This window comes from Drosophila miranda, chromosome 2, assembly GCF_003369915.1.
Source record: "Drosophila miranda strain MSH22 chromosome 2, D.miranda_PacBio2.1, whole genome shotgun sequence".
NCBI classification, from domain to species: domain Eukaryota; kingdom Metazoa; phylum Arthropoda; class Insecta; order Diptera; family Drosophilidae; genus Drosophila; species Drosophila miranda.
Window position 1 is genome coordinate 20818208 of NC_046675.1, and position 8218 is coordinate 20826425.

The following is an 8218-nucleotide window of genomic DNA, read 5'->3' on the forward strand; positions in this document are numbered from 1 at the left end:
GGGAAAGTGATCAAACTATTGAGGTGACTGGTTATCGTGATTTCATATAGCTGTTCACTCGGTGATTTTCACACATTCCCAATAGCTTTTCCACCCGCACACAGACACACACCAAAACACACTGAAATATTTATGTCTTTGCATATTTCACAGACACATTTGCACTTGACAATAACAACATGGAGGAACAAGCGGAGCAGTCGCTGGAGGTCGTTGGAGCCCCTGACAAGGATTAGCGCAGAGGGGACCACACATGATGATGATGATGATGATGGGGATGGGGATGGGGATGATGGGGATGGAGATGGAGGAGTAGCATTGCTGCTGCTGACAATCACAGCCATGAGCACAAGAGGGAGGGAGGCAGACTAGGAGCTGGCGCCGCCGTCAGCAGCATCGGAACATAAAGTGCATTGCGTCTGGGTTGGCTTGTTAGGGGTGCGGCCTGACTTGGGGCCTAAGACCCCCTCAGCAGTAGACAACAAATAACACTGTAGATGTAGATGCAGCGGTAGCTGTAGATGCAGACACAGATACAGCTACAGATACTATGGCGCCCACACGCAGATACTGTTGCCTCTATTTGCGTGACAAACGCAAGATACAGCAGCCAGCTGTTACACGCAACCAGAGGGGGCGGTGGGACCTAGAACAAATCTCTGTGACACCGACAATCACTTTCCAGCCACACAACAAACAAACAGATGGAACATATAGCCGCTGCTTGGCATACATTGAACTTTTGGTAAATCGATCAAGTGTACGCCGTGTGGCAGTAAGGAAGGGCATGGGGGTAAAGCACTCCCCCTGAGAGGCAGAATCTGCGAGTTGAAGTGCCGCTCTGTCAGATAGTCGAAAATCTTGGCAGACTGCACACCAAAAAAACAAAAAGGGGCAGAAGGCCCCCAGCTGTTTAGCATTTATTTGCATATGAGGAGGAGATTGCGAGAGCTTCTCGCTTGTTTGCTCTTTTCTGGGCGGGCATGTAAATATTTAAAGGCTTTTATTGCTTTTTTTCTTGGGCAAGCCGAGGCAAGCTCAAAATTTCCATTCATATTCGTGAGTGGAAAACGAAAACACTGTGCAAATTATGTGCTCTTCAAGATTTAAAGACTTCTGGAATTGCCTTTGGGATCTGGAGTGAACCCTGGAGTGTGGACCCAGAGAGAACGTCAATTAATTGGCTAAAATAAATATTCACGCTTCAAGACCCGTTCCGGACAAAGGGCAAAAGAGGGGCAGAAAATACAAATAAGGAAATAAATAAATGGAAGGCAAAACGAGAGTCAAATGCACATGAAATGCACAAGTCAAAAGGCCATTTCGTTAACCAATAAAAATGAAAATACAAATTTATTTGATTGCATTTTTATACCCCAGCCAGTGTCTCTCTCTCTCTCTCTGTCTCGTTCTTTTTATGCTTATACTCGAATATATGTATGATTCTATATACATAAAATGGATATCGTTGACTGCGATAGCGATAGGGCATGACAAACGTTTTGCTGCTGGCATGCACAAAATATACGTATTTGTCGCTTTTATATGTCCCCAGCAATTGACTGTCGCCTGCAATTGTTGGGCTATGATTTAACTAACGTTGCACCAATGGTGTCGTGTCGTGTCGCATCCCCCGAAAAAGGAGGTCAAACGAGATTTTAATATCCCTACGACCGAGCATAACTCATTTTCATGCCTGCCTGCCAGCCACCCAGCAGTTCAACGTGCATTTAATTTATATTTGCTTATAGACAATGCCCAGTCCAGCAATAATTAACACACACGACCTCATGCGAGCTTCAGACTTTGGTTTGGGCTGCTCTGCGGTTAGAGCTTCGGTTTCGCAGTTTGCAGTTTGATGTGATGTGCAAACATTTTCCAACCAATTATGAACAGATTTCCACGCCCGTGTTTCAAGGTTCACAGCTGGCGGACTACATTTTCAACTGTGTGTTACCAACTAAATTTAGTCAACACCGCAACAGAAAGACAGACAGATAGATGACCGAATGTTACAATAGCAATAACAATTAAAAATGCGCTTTCATTGCATTTTATTCAGTTTTACACTTGGTCGCATTCGGTCCAAAACAAACACACAAAAAAACCAAACAGCTATAAAGAAATCAAAAAAAAAAAGACGAGGCTTGGGATACCCTTTCATTGCTCTATCGTTACGATGGCTGTGAAAACATCTTCTTTCAGAAAACGTTCTTATAGTAATGGCGCTAGGCAGCGTCCTGCAATACTACGAGCATAATAGTCGTTTAGGCAAACCATTGAGGGACTTGTCTTTAAAGAAATAAGGAGACATGTGTATAAATTACAATTACCATATATTTGTACTAGTGTAAATACTAGCAAAATACTAGAAAATACTAACAAATTACAAGAAAATGACAGGAAAATTACCGACAAATACCAAAAAGATACTAGAAAATAAGCTAAGAAAGCATAGAATAATTCTCTTATTAAGAATATATATCTTTCATGGTATCATAATTGCATTCATAACTATGTTTAGGGCATCTGATCGAAATCATAGCACCCTCCATCAGGGTGCAAGCGCCATGGTACAATTTTGATCCAATTTCAAGCCTCGCCTTCAGCTCGCTTTCCAGTCCGCTTCTCGGCTTGCTTTTCCGCCTGCCTGCTGCCTGCTGCTCATCCAAGTTGCTTAGTCAACTTGGTGAGTAATCGTAAACTGAATGCAGCTTTGCTTAGTGTTTTTTTCTACATTTTTGGTGGGGAAAACCAAAACCGAAACCAACCGCCAACTGAAAGGCCACAGTCTGACGAACGGTCTGTCGGACGGTAAGCGGCTTTTGTGTTGTAAGACGAGTAGAATGTTGGACCGGTCCAAGGCAGCTGCCTTGCTGACTTGCTGACTGGACTGGGTCTGAAGCGTTCAAGTGTCACTTGAAGGAGTCATTAACCCGGAATAATCTGTCTGCAGTGACTTAAGCAGTCGTCCAAACAATCATCCTGAGAACGGTTTTCAATTAAGCAGCAGACAAGGGACACTTCTGGCACCTGAAATTAATTAAAGTGTAGCAATTCAATCCATAAAAGACTCCTCTCAATGTCAGCGGTTGGTCGGTTTTTCGTCTCTCTTTTTTGTGGGTAAACCCTTGAAAATCATGTCATCACATTTCCCCCCAGCAGTACGAAAAACCCATCATCAACGAATTCAACTTGGCCAAATGAAATCACAGCCAGTCGCCGTCGCCGTTGCCTGCCTTTTCATATGCTGTATGCCCCTAGGATTTCCAGCGTACCCTTAAAAAAACAAGCTTTGAAATGAAATGCAAATGGGGGAGAGCCCTAAAAAAGCGTTGCAGCGTCAGAATAAAAAGCGGCTACATATGCCTGTTTATATGCAAATATTACTTGTACATATGTGCGTAAACATTTGGCAATTACTCGGAGCCAGAGCCGAATCTCTCGAACAGGAGCTGTGGCCGCAGCCGGAGCTGGGACCGGTGTTCAGGATTCGGGGTCCGTTTTGTTATTTTTTTTCACCACTCAGCCTGGAGGCTGATGTTTGTTCTATTTGCTGATATACAAATACGTATGCGAAAAATAAATTATATATAGTATCTTTATAAAAAATATAAAATCATAGAAGCAGGGAACGGGAGCGACCTTTCGTCGTGTTTGGCTTTCGGGGATTTTCAATTTAAACTGTGATTAAATTTCTATACGGTTCAGTGCGAAAAGTCGTGAAGGATGTGCCTGGCAGCAGTCTATTTGTATATTTTATTGATTGATGTGTAGGGTCTTCAATCTGTAGTAGACTATTTTACCACCACTTTCAGATTATTGCTCATTTTTTTCCCACCGACTCCGGCCCGCTTAGATAGCATTTGTTATGCAAATTTATTTTCGATTACTTGTTACCAAAGATTTGCCTCGGATTATGCAAATGTGTCAACCGTAGTAGATGGGGAGAGTGCACGAGTATACGTAGTATCTCCATTATAGATCTACATGATTGCTGCCTTACAAGTGGCTTATTACGGTTAGTGTTTGTCAGTTGTCAGAAAGTGGGCTAAACGTTGCTGAAAATAAAGCTACGAGAAATGGAGAGAAACTTTGCATATTCTCATGGACATAAAAGACGATGAGTTGGAAAATTTATTTGCTCCTCCGCTGATTGTTCATATTTATGGCTAGCTCTATTGATTTTGCATCGAACCGAATTTCATTGAGCCATTTTTCCCGCATTGCCGTTGACTACGACGACTATTTCATAACTTTGTTAGGAGTATTTGCATAATTCATTTTTCTCCGCCAGCTTGCGGTGGTTGCTCAAATGCTATTTACAATAATTAAACCCGGCTGACTTGTGGTTTAAAAATGCGAAAATTGATTTTGATTTATATTTGTAGCCGTTGCGAAGACATTGCCGAAGTAGGGCAAGGAAACTCTTTGGGGGGTATTCCGGCCAGGCAGGAAACCGTAATTTGATTAGACTGGATTAGACTAGAGAAGTATCTTCGATCTATGATGACGTTTCAAAGAATTAGAATTTAATTATTGTTATGCTGGGTATCCTTTCCTCAGTCCCATTGAAGGCCAGGCTCTGGCATGCTGTGCCCTCATTTATTATGACCTTTTTACTCATCTGACACTTTTTGCAAATGAAATCAAATAAATAAATTAAATTTCCCACCGACTTTTGGCGCTGGGCCCTTTTTTTTTGTACATGTATATGTAGTTCCATAAAATACAACTTTGATTGCATTCGCGGCTCCATGTCTCATGTCGGAAAATGAAATAAAATGAAAGAAGAAAAAAAAGACAAATCAAAAGGAAAATGGAAATACATTTATTTGTATTTGGTTGACTATTTTTATTGGCGGTTACCTTTGGTTCGCTGCAAATTGTTCTGTGTGTGCGGTCGTTTAATTGAATAATTATAAATACATATATATTGAATGGTGGAATTATTTTTTGCACTTTCGCATAGCTTGTAAATCAATTGCCATTACATCGGCATCCGCTATATGGCACGGCTGCGCCGCATACAAATGTAACAAATGGCCAAAACTCCGATGCGCCTTGACAAACTCAATTAAATTACAAATACGCTTCCCCTGCAATCGACAGTGCGCTAAAAATGTTGACAAAGCATCGCGAAAAAAAAATGGAAAAAATATCCAATGCAAATATAAATTTTGCAGCAGGTCGGCGTTAATTGCACTTTAAAAAGCCCCAAACAAGTGCCAAAATGTTGAGAGTAATTTATTGCAGATGCAATTGTCGGCCGGTTAACGAGTGCTTCACATAGAACACGCCACGGCGGCACTAATTCGAATTTTTGGCGAAACAATTAGCAATTTGCCGGAAATTATTTCAGTTTCAATTTCTGAAAACATTTCAGACTCTTATTTAATTTGAAATTTATCGAAATTTTTGGAATATAAAGTTTCTTACTTAAACTCAATTAATTGGTCATCTGTATTGCAATGCCATACTGCAAGATCTCCAAAATAGGGGAATTCAAATGATTATTCGCTAAGTTTTGGCAAGTTGTACGTGTAAGTAGCCTTAACGAGTTCCTAATGATATTTATAGTATTGTCTATCGGCCAAATGTATACTCTCATGTGTTTTCTACACTCAAATTTTATCTTACTCCCACCTAAAATTGTCCAGTTAAGCGTGCTGGCCATCTGAGTTGTATTTTTATGACCAAAGTTTATTTTTAATAAACAAAAAACGCCTCATTTGTGTTACTCATTCTGACTTGCAAGTTCTTTGAGAGCTTGTGCACAGATTTACATTTTTATGATCTCCAATGAACAGAAATCGATGCAAAAATTAATTCATGACAAAGGAAAAATGTTCGCAATAATGTTTGATGCTTTATTAAATGAGTACGACTATAAGTTTTCTGCAATTCATGTGAAATAATTAACTTAAGCGGACCCAAGAGACGACGCCTTGACCACATTAATTGTTTGCTTCATTTTTCATTACTTTTCCCATAACCAAATTATTCCGAATTTAAGAGCCACTCTTTATAGTCTGCACATAATTTTCGTTCAACCTCTTTAAATCTTTTAAAACTTTGCGTGCGCGTGGTAACCCTCTGCTCTTGCTTTTGTTGAGCAGGTCAAAGTTAACTAACGAGTGAGGTTGAGTTTTGCGGTTTTAATTGTGCCAAGCCGGTGGTGTTGGTGTTAGTATTGTTGCTGCTGCAGCTTTTGTTGTGGGGGCACTTACTCTCGTTGTTGCGGTTTGTGGGTAAATTGGAAAGGTTAAGTACCCGGTTAGAGGTAGAAAATTAAATAATTATGTACAGGTGATTGTAAAAGACACTGCAACCGGTTGTGTTTATGAATTCAACTGAAGGCCACTCAGAGATGGCCACAACACTCTGCGCAGAAGACACTAACCTACAACAATCTGAACTCAGTTAGGGCACACACATTAAACGAAACTTCGTTTTTGCTGCCACATGGAAGGTTTTCCTGCTCTTTAACAGACGAAGCAGAAAAGTTCAAAAAACCCAAAACAAAATAAGAATGAAGCCAATTTCATGCACGCCGAAGTTTGTATACCCTTGAAGTTGAAAGAACTTGTTGGTTTTAATACAAAAATTATTTTGGGAAAAGTTCTTCGGGGTGATAGGTAATTATTGAAATTATGCTGGAGTGTGTCCTTTCTAATCCTTTAATAATTCTGATTTAAAATATTTATAAATATTTGAAAGGTGCGTTAAAAACATCTAACTAGAGATCTAATACCCAATCAAAGAGTATAAAAACGTAGCAGAGGCAGGCAGCAAAAAGTCAACGACAACAAAGGCAGAAGCAACATCAGCCCTCATATGGAGATTCAGCTTCAGGTTAAGCTTCAGCTTCAGGTTTTCCTTCAGTTTCAGTTCAGATTTAGCCGCGTTTGCATTTTAAAGCTGTTGCCGCTGACCTTGGGCTGCATAAATCGAATTGGAGCAGGTCGTTGACGAAGCTGGTGCTTCAGCGGCTGCTTCTTTTGTTGCTGCTGCTTCTGCTGCCTGCTGCTGGTGATGCTGACTGGCGGAGGGAATGTACATATTGTTGGGGCCCTGCATTATCTTTTTCTTTTTGTGGTTTCGATGGCATCCTTGAAACATCGAGTGGAGAAACCACTTTACCCTTTCCATTTATAATGAGGATTGTCGTTACCTGTGTTGCTGGGGTTCTTAAGGTTCCTGGTCTCGTTGCAGGTTGTGCAGGTCACTGTTCACTTCAGCAGATCAACGGGTAAACACAAGAATTGTTGTTTAGGTTATTTTTTTTTTTTTGGTTTTAATTTATTTTGAATTTTTTTTGTTGCTGACTAAGTTTTGGCTTTGCGCGGACAAAGTCAACAAGAGAGTAAAGAACACGTTTGCTTTTAGTTAACCTGTTTTGGCAATGCCCAAAGATTGCGATTGAGCAAAGATTGAGCGCACATACACAGACACACCTAACGCGCACACACAGATACGCGGCCACTCACACAGACATACACAAAAACTAGACGAAACGAACGTCGCGCATGCGAAATATGAAGCGTGGTGGCTGCGGCAGTACAAGTACCTCTGTATCTGTATCTCTTACTTGCACAATTAGCCAACAAACTAAAGCACAGAAATTGCCACACTGAGACACAGCGATTTTCAAAAGCCAGATCACTTCCAAATGCTGCTGGCCCGGCCCATTCACAATTTCAATTGCTGTTTGCTCTGATTTACGAGTATTTTGCGACAGAAAAAACACACTTCAGACAATTCGTGTATTCCTGTGCAACCGTCTTAAAACTCAACTCAGGTTCTTTCGATTATCGCGCTCTTTCGACTGTTTCCGCGTGCTGCTGCTGGTGCTGCTGCTGCTCGACTCGGCGACGTAAGTTCAACTGATCGCAGTTGTCGAGACGGTGCTGACAGAATGCGCGGGCCGCTAGAGCCCACTCCGACGTCTTTTTAAAGTTGTCTAAACTGCCCGTCGCACAGTGGCACACTTGGACTTTTTCTCAACAAAACTCGTAACTTCTAAACTAATCATGTTATCGAAACAATTTAAAAGTTTTTAAAATTAAAACCCTTGCAGTTTGACTACAAAATGCTTTGTAATACACGTATTATCTAAAATTGTTGGAAAGGTATGAATATTAGAATGATATCAATGAGTTATATTAATCATACGAGGAATATATACAAAATATTGTAATATAGAAAAAAAAATTTT

General features: G+C 40.7%; 1 protein-coding gene across 1 annotated transcript in view; it reads right to left on the reverse strand.

Annotated features, from left to right (window-relative positions):
* The window catches only part of LOC108157184 (ABC transporter G family member 20), a 44004-nt gene extending 36110 nt beyond the window's left edge, over positions 1-7894 (reverse strand). Inside the window, exon 1 of the mRNA XM_017289112.2 lies at positions 7175-7894. The gene's annotated coding sequence lies outside the window, so the exon portion shown is untranslated. The remainder of the gene's footprint in view (positions 1-7174) is intronic.
* Positions 7895-8218: the final 324 nt, after the last annotated feature.